This window comes from Bos grunniens, chromosome 1 (genome assembly GCF_055505025.1).
Source record: "Bos grunniens cultivar Pamir isolate PY7600 chromosome 1, Bosgru_T2T1.0, whole genome shotgun sequence".
In the NCBI taxonomy this organism is placed as follows: Eukaryota; Metazoa; Chordata; class Mammalia; order Artiodactyla; family Bovidae; genus Bos; species Bos grunniens.
In genome coordinates, this window is record NC_141165.1 from 11,975,944 (window position 1) to 11,988,506 (window position 12,563).

Below are 12,563 nucleotides of genomic sequence, written 5' to 3' on the forward strand. Positions count from 1 at the left end.
TCACTTCTCACTTTTGGAATCCACATTTGTTGTCCAAACAGGAAATTTCATACCCAGGCACAAGAACCCATGCTCATGATGTCACACTCTTTGCTGCGTGTCAAGTCCAGGAGTATGTTTAGATCTCTGCGCCCTCTTGTCAGACTTCCGCACCTTAAGAAGGCTTCTTTACAACAGCGTCCACTCTTTGGAATTGTGAGGTCAGAGCACCAGAAGCAATGAGAAGCCCATGTTAAACATCTCTGCCTTTCTCTGTGTCAATCAGATAACCATTTTAGGTAATAAACAACATCACTGAGTCTGTTTCAAGCTCAAATATTCTTATCCGCATAACATGCCAAGGTTTGAAATGAAATAAATGAGAAAACGTGACATGTAAGGAAACCCGTGAAAGACGACATTGAATAACACCTTCCTCTTTCACAGAGGCAGACGGTGTCCCCGCTGGTGCAGTAAAAGAATCCACGTGTTACTGACTGGAGGATCAGAGAGGCCTGAAGCTCACGAGCGGGAACTCATGAGGAAGCAATGGGAGAATTCTCAGCAAGGAGCCAAAACAATCCCTGAGAGGGAACAGTCCTTTCACATGGTGCTGGGAAAACTGGTGTCACACGTGCCAAAGAGTGAGCTTGGAGCCTCACCTCACACCATATGCAGAAATTAACTGAAAATGGGCCAGAGACCTAAGCTTAGGAGCTAAAACTGTAAACATCTTGAAAATACTGGAAGAAAAATCGTCGTGATACTGGATTTGGAATGATTTTGTGGATATGACACCAAAAAGCACAGACAGCAACAAACAAGTAGACGAACTGGACTTCATCAAAATTAAGAACTTCTGTGTACTGAAGGGCACTAACAGGAAACTGAAAACACAACCCACACAACAGGAGAGAACATCCGCAAATCAGACCCCTGAGCAGGGTTAACACTCAGACTGCATGTGAGCTTCCACAACTCAATAATAAATAACCTAAAAATATACAAAGGGTGTGAGTATATTTTTCTCTAAGGAAGATAAAGAAATGGCCAGTAAGCATGGGAAAAATAACTCAACGTCATTGGATATTAGAGAAATGCAAGTCAAAACCACAGGGAGCTACTTGAAGAGAAGTTGCTCAGTCGTATCCGACTCCTTACGACCCCGTGGACTGTAGACTGTCAGGCACCTCCGTCCATGGAATTTTCCAGGCATCGATACTGGAGTAAGTTGCCATTTCCTTCTCCAGGGGATCTTCCCAACCCAGGGATCGAACCCGGGTTTCCTGCACTGCAGGCAGACTCTTTACCTTATGAGCCACTAGGAAAGGCCTGTGAGCTACTTAGGGTGGCTGTAATAGCAATAACAGTAACAATCATGAAAATGATAATAAGAAAAAACAGAAAATAACAAATATCAGCAAGGACATGGAAAAACTGGAGTCTTCATCCATTGCTGGTGGAAATATAAACTGGTGTGACCACCTGGGAAATCAGGCTGGCAACTCCTCAAAATGTAAAACCTAGAGTTACCATAGGACCTAGCAACCCCACTCTGAGGCTTGTACCCAAGGCAGTGAAGACATATATCCGCACAAAACCTTGCACCTGGGCGTTCACAGCAGCACTGTTCAAGACAGTCAAAGAAGTGGGAAGAACCCAGCGTGCTTCCACTGATGATGGCAGATCAACAAATGGCGGCGTCTCCTTACAGCAGGACGGAACTCACTCGCAAGCGGGGGTGAAGCCTGGAGACATAACACGAGGGGCAAGAAGCCGGAAGCAGAAAGCCATGCCTGTGATCCTATCTACAGTAAACGTCCAGAACCAGGACAGAAAGTGACCCACAGTCCTAGGGCTGAGGAGAGAGGGCAGTGTGATGAGCGTGGGATTCCTTCTGGGGCAATGAGAAGTTCTGGATTAGACAGTGGTGATGGCTGGACACCTTTGTGAGATGCTAAAAACAACTAAATGTACACTTGTAAAGTGTGAATTGTATGGCATGTGAATTATACTCAATTAAAAAAACAAAGGTAATTAATAAATGCCAGCAATGCAAGAGGCCCTGGCTTCAATCCCTGGGTGGGGAAGATCCCCTGGAGGAGAGAATGGCAACCCACTCCAGTATTCTTGCTTGGAGAATCCCTTGGAAAGAAGAGCTCGGGGAGCTACAGTCCATGGGGTCACAAAGGGAATGGAAGAGACCTTGTATTAAACATCACAGAGTTAACCTGTGTCTGCTGCTGCTGCTGCTGCTAAGTCACTTCAGTCGTGTCCGACTCTGTGTGACCCCATAGACAGCAGCCCACCCGGCTCCTCTGTCCCTGGGATTCTCCAGGCAGGAAGACTGGAGTGGGTTGCCATTTCCTTCTCCAGTGCCTGAAAGTGAAAAGTGAAAGTGAAGTCGCTCAGTTGTGTCCGACTCTTCGTGACCACATGGGCCGCAGCCTGCCAGGCTCCTCCGTCCATGGGATTCTCCAGGCAAGAGTGCTGGAGTGGGTGCCGTGTCTGCTGCTGCTGCCAAGTCGCTTCAGTCGTGTCCAACTCTGTGCAACCCCATAGACGACAGCCCACCAGGCTCCTCCATCCATGGGATTTTCCAGGCAAGAGTACTGGAGTATGGTGCCATTGCCTTCTCCAATGCATGAAAGTGAAAAGTGAAAGTGAAGCTGCTCGGTCGCGTCCGACTCCTAGCAACCCCATGGACTGCAGCCTACCAGGCTCCTCCGTCCATGGGACTCTCCAGGCAGGAGTACTGGAGTGGGATGGCATTGCCTTCTCTGGGGTGCCGTGTCTACCCCACCCTTAAAGGAACTGCACTGGAATGATGCTCACAAACGGCACAGACACACAAGCACTGAGAAGTCAGGAGGAGACAGGAGAACCAACAAAGAGCTGTCAGCTCACCCCTGGGAACCGGGACGTGGGTAAACACGAGGTAAATGAGGAGAAAAGCAAAGACAGGGAAACCGCAGCCTCTAACAGGGCTGGACGGGGGAGCCAGCTGTTCAGCCCGCATTCCGGGAAGAGCAGGGCCGCGCAGAGCGGCTCCACGGGCCAGGGGTGCGAGGCAGGTGAGAACAACTGTGCCGATGAGAATGGTCTGTGAGGAAGCCTTGGGGCCGTGAGTGCCACCATGGCCACCATCCAGCACTCCTGGACAACTGGAGGTTTCCTCTCGGGAGTGGGTTACTCTGCAGGGTAGACATGCCGATGTGGATCTGGGAGTGTCACGGGGAAGAGAACGGGAGGAACACGAGATCCTGTGCCTCTCCCAGGGCTGCCGGTGCCCCAGCAGACAGGGCCCCCCTCGCTGCGAGCCACACAGAGTAGAAAGACTGTGACAGTGGTTTCTGATGAAAATGTAAGAAAGCCAGAAATTAATGAGCTAAAGGACATTCCATTTGAAACTGACATCCTCTGAGAACTCGTTTACTAGACACGTGGCTCCAACAAGGCACCATGTCTGGTAAGGGCACCAGGAGACCAGCAGTCCGGAAAGTGACGTGACAGACCCGCGTGCGTGGTGACCCACTTTCTTCAACATCAGCAGCACACTCAGAGGGTGGGGGCACCGAGTTCCCGCAGAGTGAGGTGTGATCGCTAGGGACAGTCTCGGAGCAAAGCCTCTGTCATTCTGTCTTCAAAACTTAACTGGTGTTGGGAAGGGGGCGACAGAAGAGATAACATGGGGTCTGTGACCCCCTCCTCACCTCTACCGTCACTCCTCACTGCACAACCCACTCAGAGACAACAGGAGTGAAGGTTTTCAGCATCTTGCTGAACAGACTGCCACAACAAATCAGTTTCAAAGGACCAGAGCCCAAGGACAGCTCGTGCCCTCACAAGCACAGTCCAGACAAAGCAGCCTGCTGAGCCGTAAATGACACACACACACACACACAGGCAGACACATGTGCGTGCCTGTGGGGGCATGAGTGGCTCCTGCTGGCATCTATGCCTTCATGTGGGGCCTGGCTTCTATGGATATCTGAGAAGTCAGATGCCCAGGAACAGTGCTGTCCTCTGCCCTGCTGGGCATCCTCCCAGGAAGTCTGGGTGACAGGAGGGGAATGGGCCAGGAGAGGAAAAGGGACAAGAGAGGAGAGGGGAAAAGAGAAGAATGGGGCTGGAGAGGAGGGGGGACAGAGGGGAGGGGGGACGGAAGAGGAGGGGGAGCCAGGAGAGGAGGGGACAGGAGAGGAGGGGGACAGGAGAGGAGGAAACAGGAGAGGAAGGGACAGGAGAGGAGGGGGGACAGGAGAGGAGGGGACAGGGGAGAAGGGGGGAGAGGAGAGAAGGGAACAGGAGAGGAGGGGACAAGAGAGGAGGGGACAGGAGAGGAGGGGGGACAGGAAAGGAGGGGATAGGAGAGGAGGGGGACAGGAGAGGAGGGGACAGGAGAGGAGGAAACAGGAGAGGAGGGGACAGGAGAGGAGGGGGGACAGGAGAGGAGGGGACAGGAGAGGAGGGGGACAGGAGAGGAGGGGACAGGAGAGGAGGGGACAGGGGAGGAGAGGACAGGAGAGGAGGGGGGACAGGAGAGGAGGGGACAGGAGAGGAGGGGGACAGGAGGAGGGGACAGGAGAGGAGGGGACAGGGGAGGAGGGGACAGGAGAGGAGGGGACAGGGGAGGAGAGGACAGGAGAGGAGGGGGGAGAGGAGAGGAGGGGACAGGAGAGGAGGGGGGATAGGAGAGGAGGGGACAGGAGAGGAGGGGGGACAGGAGAGGAGGGGACAGGAGAGGAGGGGGACAGGAGGAGGGGACAGGAGAGGAGGGGACAGGGGAGGAGGGGACAGGAGAGAAGGGGACAGGGGAGGAGAGGACAGGAGAGGAGGGGGGAGAGGAGAGGAGGGGACAGGAGAGGAGGGGGGACAGGAGAGGAGGAAACAGGAGAGGAGGGGACAGGAGAGGAGTGGGGACAGGAGAGGAGGAAACAGGATAGGAGGAGACAGGAGAGGAGGGGGTTCAGGAGAGGAGGGGACAGGGGAGGAGAGGACAGGAGAGGAGGGGGGACAGGAGAGGAGGGGACAGGGGAGGAGAGGGGAGAGGAGAGGAGGGGAGAGGAGAGGAGGGGAGAGGAGAGGAGGGGACAGGGGAAGAGGGGACAGGAGAGGAGGGGGGACAGGAGAGGAGGGGGGACAGGAGAGGAGGGGACAGGGGAGGAGGGGACAGGGGAAGAGAGGACAGGAGAGGAAGGGGGAGAGGAGAGGAGGGACAGGAGAGGAGGGGGGAGAGGAGGGGACAGGAGAGGAGGGGGACAGGAGGAGGGGACAGGAGAGGAGGGGACAGGGGAGGAGAGGACAGGAGAGGAGGGGGGAGAGGAGAGGAGGGGACAGGAGAGGAGGGGGGACAGGAGAGGAGGGGACAGGAGAGGAGGAAACAGGAGAGGAGGGGACAGGAGAGGAGTGGGGACAGGAGAGAAGGCGACAGGAGAGGAGGAAACAGGAGAAGAGGGGACAGGAGAGGAGGGGGACAGGAGAGGAGGGGGACAGGAGAGGAGGGGGACAGGAGAGGAAGGGGACAGGAGAGGAGAGGGGAGAGGAGAGGAGGGGAGAGGAGAGGAGAGAGGAGAGGAGAGGAGGGGATAGGAGAGGAGGGGGGAGAGGAGAGGAGAGAGGAGAGGAGAGGAGGGGATAGGAGAGGAGGGGGGACAGGAGAGGAGGGGACAGGGGAGAAGAGGGGAGAGGAGAAGAGGGGCAGTAGAGGAGGTGACAGGAGAGGAGGGGACAAGGGAGGAGTAGACAGGAGAGAAGGGGGTTCAGGAGAGGAGGGGACAGGAGAGGAGGGGACAGGGGAGGAGAGGACAGGAGAGGAGGGGGGACAGGAGAGGAGGGGACAGGGGAGGAGAGGGGAGAGGAGAGGAGGGGAGAGGAGAGGAGAGAGGAGAGGAGAGGAGGGGATAGGAGAGGAGGGGGGAGAGGAGAGGAGAGAGGAGAGGAGAGGAGGGGATAGGAGAGGAGGGGGGACAGGAGAGGAGGGGACAGGGGAGAAGAGGGGAGAGGAGAAGAGGGGCAGTAGAGGAGGTGACAGGAGAGGAGGGGACAAGGGAGGAGGGGACAGGAGAGGGGGGGCAGTAGAGGAGGGGACAGGAGAGGAGGGGACAAGGGAGGAGGAGACAGGAGAGGAGGGGACAGGAGAGGAGGGGGGACAGGAGAGGAGGGGACAGGGGAGGAGAGGGGAGAGGAGAGGAGGGGCAGTAGAGGAGGTGACAGGAGAGGAGGGGACAAGGGAGGAGTAGACAGGAGAGAAGGGGGTCAGGAGAGGAGGGGACAGGAGAGGAGGGGACAGGGGAAGAGGGGACAGGAGAGGAGGGGGGACAGGAGAGGAGGGGGGACAGGAGAGGAGGGGACAGGAGAGGAGGGGGACAGGAGGAGGGGACAGGAGAGGAGGGGACAGGGGAGGAGAGGACAGGAGAGGAGGGGGGAGAGGAGAGGAGGGGGGACAGGAGAGGAGGAAACAGGAGAAGAGGGGACAGGAGAGGAGGGGGACAGGAGAGGAGAGGGGAGAGGGGAGGAGAGGGGAGAGGAGAGGAGGGGCAGTAGAGGAGGTGACAGGACAGGAGGGGACAAGGGAGGAGTAGACAGGAGAGAAGGGGGTTCAGGAGAGGAGGGGACAGGAGAGGAGGGGACAGGGGAGGAGAGGACAGGAGAGGAGGGGGGACAGGAGAGGAGGGGACAGGAGAGGAGGGGACAGGGGAGGAGAGGACAGGAGAGGAGGGGGGACAGGAGAGGAGGGGACAGGGGAGAGGAGAGGAGAGGGGAGAGGAGAAGAGGGGCAGTAGAGGAGGTGACAGGAGAGGAGGGGACAAGGGAGGAGGGAACAGGAGAGGGGGGGCAGTAGAGGAGGTGACAGGAGAGGAGGGGACAAGGGAGGAGTAGACAGGAGAGAAGGGGGTTCAGGAGAGGAGGGGACAGGGGAAGAGGGGACAGGAGAGGAGGGGGGACAGGAGAGGAGGGGACAGGAGAGGAGGGGGACAGGAGGAGGGGACAGGGGAGGAGAGGGGAGAGGAGAGGAGGGGCAGTAGAGGAGGTGACAGGACAGGAGGGGACAAGGGAGGAGTAGACAGGAGAGAAGGGGGTTCAGGAGAGGAGGGGACAGGAGAGGAGGGGACAGGGGAGAGGAGGGGAGAGGAGAGGAGAGGGGAGAGGAGAAGAGGGGCAGTAGAGGAGGTGACAGGAGAGGAGGGGACAAGGGAGGAGGGAACAGGAGAGGGGGGGCAGTAGAGGAGGTGACAGGAGAGGAGGGGACAAGGGAGGAGTAGACAGGAGAGAAGGGGGTTCAGGAGAGGAGGGGACAGGGGAAGAGGGGACAGGAGAGGAGGGGGGACAGGAGAGGAGGGGACAGGGGAGGAGAGGGGAGAGGAGAGGAGGGGCAGTAGAGGAGGTGACAGGACAGGAGGGGACAAGGGAGGAGTAGACAGGAGAGAAGGGGGTTCAGGAGAGGAGGGGACAGGAGAGGAGGGGACAGGGGAGGAGAGGACAGGAGAGGAGGGGGGACAGGAGAGGAGGGGACAGGGGAGAGGAGGGGAGAGGAGAGGAGAGGGGAGAGGAGAAGAGGGGCAGTAGAGGAGGTGACAGGAGAGGAGGGGACAAGGGAGGAGGGAACAGGAGAGGGGGGGCAGTAGAGGAGGTGACAGGAGAGGAGGGGACAAGGGAGGAGTAGACAGGAGAGAAGGGGGTTCAGGAGAGGAGGGGACAGGGGAAGAGGGGACAGGAGAGGAGGGGGGACAGGAGAGGAGGGGACAGGAGAGGAGGGGGACAGGAGGAGGGGACAGGAGAGGAGGGGACAAGGGAGGAGGGGACAAGAGAGGAGGGGGGACAGGAGAGGAGGGGACAGGAGAGGAGGGGGACAGGAGAGGAGGGGACAGTAGAGGAGTGGGGACAGGAGAGGAGGAAACAGGAGAGGAGGGGACAGGAGAGGAGGGGGACAGGAGAGGAGGGGGACAGGAGAGGAGGGGACAGGAGAGGAAGGGGACAGGAGAGGAGAGGGGAGAGGAGAGGAGGGGACAGGAGAGGAGGGGGGACAGGAGAGGAGGTGATAGGGGAGGAGAGGGGAGAGGAGAAGAGGGGCAGCAGAGGAGGTGACAGGAGAGGAGGGGACAAGGGAGGAGGGGACAGGAGAGGGGGGGCAGTAGAGGAGGGGCCAGGAGAGGAGGGGACAAGGGAGGAGGAGACAGGAGAGGAGGGGACAGGAGAGGAGGGGAGTCTGGATGAGGGCAGGCTGGCAGGTGCCCTTGAAGGAGGGAGCATGTAGAACATGTGGAAAACAATGCTGAAAGGGTTTTTGATAAACCACGCTGTCTTAACACCAGTCATCTGGCTGCTGAACATGACAGGGCAGGAGAGAAAACAGGAGAGAATCACATGCTGATCCAGCTGAGACATGATGCTGACAAGGCGCCTCGAAGCCCCCAGATCCTATGGGAGGTCAATCTGAGCAATGACCCTGGGGCCAGAGCAACATACTGCTCATCTGGCAGGGGCGCCGTGGCACCCTGTCACGTGTCACACAAGGACAGTGAACACAGAGTGAGAGGTGGAGTAGCGTGCGTGCGTGAAGCTGCACCTGACCTTTAGAGGTTATGCATTCTCCTAAAGCTCTCAGAGGACAAAACCAAAGTGTTCTAACTCACAAGGCAAGTTTCCGCCAATTCTGAAGACAGGGATTGACAGATCACGTTTTCCACCCAAGGGGCAATTAAATTACAAACCATTAGCAAAGAGATAACTCTGTAATGCTCCTGGATATAACACTTTTTAAATGCTTCTAAATAAGAAATGGATGGGACTTGATGAAATTAGAAGGTCATAAAACCTCAATGATAATAAAAGTACTGTATGCCAAAATTCATACCATTCACCTACAACAGAACTTAGAGGAAAGCTTACAGCTTTTAATAGCCTACACTAGGGATAAAGAAGGTCAGAAAACTAGTAAATAGAAAATCGAACTTTAGAAGTTAGAAAAAACAAGAGAAAGTATTCACAGAAGATAAAAAGAACTTAATTATAATAAATATAATATAAATAAAATATTGCATAGAATCAGTGAACTAAAATGAACTGGAATGGGTGAATTTAACTCAGATGATCATTATATCTACTACTGTGGGAAACAATCCCTTAGAAGAAATGGAGTAGCCATCATAGTCAACAAAAGAGTCCGAAATGCAGTACTTGGATGCAGTTTCAAAAATGACACAATGATCTCTGTTTGTTTCCAAGGCAAACCATTCATTATCACGGTAATCCAAGTCTATGCCCTTGCCAGTAATGCTGAAGAAGCTGAAGTTGAACGGTTCTATGAAGACCTGTAAGATCTTCTAGAATTAACACCCAAAGAATGTCCTTTTCATCATAGGGGACTGGAATGCAAAAGTAGGAAGTCAAGAAACACCTGGAGTGACAGGCAAGTTCGTCCTTGGAGTGCAGAATGGAGCAGGGCAAAGGCTAATAGAGTGCTGCCAAGAGAACGCACTGGTCATAGCAAACATCCTCTTCCAACAACACAAAAGAAGACCCTACACAAGAACATCACCAGATGGTCAACACCGAAATCAGACTGATTATATTCTTTGCAGCTGAAGATGAAGAAGCTCTATACAGACAGCAAAAATAAGACGAGGAGCTGACTCAGATCACGAACTCCTTATTGCCAAATTCACTCTTAAATTGAAGGAAGTAGGGAAAACCACTAGACCATTCAGGTATGACCTAAATCAAATACCTAACGATTATACAGTGGAAGTGAGAAATAGATTTAAGAGACTAGATCTGATAGAGTGCCTGATGAACTATGGACAGAGGTTCATGACATTGTACAGGACACAGGAATCAAGACCATCCCCAAGAAAAAGAAATGCAAAAAGGCAAAATGGCTGTCTGAGGAGGCCTTACAAACAGCTGTGAAAAGAAGAGAGGCCAAAGCAAAGGAGAAAAGGAAAGTTATATCTACTTGAATGCAGAGTTCCAAAGAATAGCAAGGAGAGATAAGAAAGCCTTCCTCAGGGATCACTGCAAAGAAATAAAGGAAAACAATACAATGGGAAAGACTAGAGATCTCTTCAAGAAAATTAGAGATATCAAGGGAACATTTCATGCAAAGATGGGCTCAATAAAGGACAGAAATGGAATGGACCTAACAGAAGCAGAAGATATTAAGAGGTGGCAAGAATACACAGCAGAATGGTACAAAAAAGATCTTCACGACCCAGATAATCATGATGGTGTGATCACTCACCTAGAGCCAGACATCCTGGAATGTGAAGTCAAGTGGGCCTTACGAAGCATCACTATGAATAAAGCTAGTGGAGGTGATGGAATTCCAGTTGAGCTATTTCAAATCCTAAAAGATGATGCTGTGAAAGTGCTGCACTCAATATGCCAGCAAATTTGGAAAACTCAGCAGTGGCCACAGGACTGGAAAAGGTCAGTTTTCATTCCAATCCCAAAGAAAGGCAATGTCAAAGAATGCTCAAACTACTGCACAATTGCACTCATCTCACATGCTAGTAAAGTAATACTCAAAATTCTCCAAGCCAGGGTTCAACAATACGTGAACTGTGAACTTCCAGATGTTCAAGCTCAAGGCAGAGGAACCACAGATCAAATTGCCAATATCCACTGGATTATCAAAAAAGCAAGAGAGTTCGAGAAAAACATCTATTTCTGCTTTATTGACTATTTGTGGAGACTTCTGAAAGAGATGGGAATACCCGACTACCTGACCTGCCTCTTGAGAAATCTGTATGCAGATCAGGAAGCAACAGTTAGAACTGGACGTGGAACAACAGACTGGTTCCAAATAGGAAAAGGAGTACGTCAAGGCTGTATATTGTCACCGTGCTTATTTAACTGATATGAAGAGTACACCATGAGAAATGCTGGGCTGGAGGAAGCACAAGCTGGAATCAAGATTGCCGGGAGAAATATCAATAACCTCAGATATGCAGATGACACCACCCTTATGGCAGAAAGTGAAGAAGAACTAAAGAGCCTCTTGATGAAAGTGGAAGAGGAGAGTGACAAAGTTGGCTTAAAGCTCAACATTCAGAAAACAAAGATCATGGCATCTGGTCCCATCACTTCATGGCAAATAGATGGAGAAACAGTGGAGACAGTGGCAGACTTTATTTTTCTGGGTTCCAAAATCACTGCAGATGGTGACTGCAGCCATGAAATTAAAAGATGCTTACTCCTTGGAATAAAAGTAATGACCAACCTAGATAGCATATTAAAAAGGAGAGACATTGCTTTGCCAACAAAGGTCCATCTAGTCAAGGCTATGGTTTTATCAGCAGTCATGTATGGATGTGAGAATTGGAGTATAAAGAAAGCTGAGCACCAAAGAACTGATGCTTTTGAATTGTGGTGTTGGAGAAGACTCTTGAGAGTCCCTTGGATTGCAAGGAGATCCAACCAGTCCATCTTAAAGGATATCAGTCCTGAATGTTCATTGGAAGGACTGATGTTGAAGCTGAAACTCCAATACTCCACCTGATGCAAAGAGCTGACCATTTGAAAAGACCCTGAATCTGGGAAAGATTGAAGGCGAGAGGAGGAGGGGACGACAGAGGATGATATGGTTGGATGGCATCACTGACTCAATGGACATGAGTTTGAGTAAACTCCAGGAGTTGGTGATGGACAGGGAGGCCTGGCGTGCTGCAGTCCAGGGGGTCGCAGAGTCAGACACTACTGAGAGACTGAACTGAACTGAATTATAATAAAGAATAGATCAGAAATTATGAAATAAGAACAATTGTGAAAATGAAGAAGTATAAAATTTGGTTCTTCAAAAAAGTCCCCAAAATATCCAAGCCTCTGATGACACTGATCAAGAAAGTAATCAAGGAGGCACAGATGATGTGAGTAGTTAAAGAACACAGGGCTCCTGGTTCTGGACAAGAAGAAGCAGATGCGATTCTCCCTGCATTCCCACTGAGCACAACTGAAACCCTGCATTAACCATGAGTCAATCCTCAGAAAGATGGGGATGTGGGGAGAAGGCACCTGGACTGGTCCTGAGATGAGAAGGCTGACACAGCTGTGAGCTCACATCTGTGTCTCCCTTTGTTCCCTTCCAATTTATTCCAGTCTGGTCACTGGAAAAAACTGCAACTGTAAAATGCCAAGAACATACAAAAAAGTCTTGAGAAAAGCCAACTCTCTCCCCCATGGTCCTCCTCCCTTTGGCCCCTCAGTATAGGACTGGGGACTGAACACCAGCCAGCAGGTTCTTGAAGCTTCAGGAGTTCAGAAGCTTCTTGAGAACACTGCCCTCCAGGGAAGGCCGGCAGGAGACGTGTGCCTGTGTGCACACACCCACCCACGTGCACACACATACGTGCAAACACCTGTGCACACACATGCATGTTTGCACACACATGCATATATACCTTGCACACACATGCATACATACACTGCATACACCTGTGCACACACACGCACACACTTACACATACACCTGTGCAAACAAACGCATGTGCACACACATGCATGCACACACATACCCATGCACACATATACCATGCATACAGCTGTGCACACACATGCACACATGTGTAAACACATGCAAAAGT

General features: G+C 52.6%; 1 protein-coding gene across 29 annotated transcripts in view; it reads right to left on the reverse strand.

The window, feature by feature from the left end:
• Positions 1-12,563, reverse strand: part of PCBP3 (poly(rC) binding protein 3) — a 232,935-nt gene that overhangs the window by 56,673 nt on the left and 163,699 nt on the right. The gene's annotated exons all lie outside the window — the stretch shown is intronic.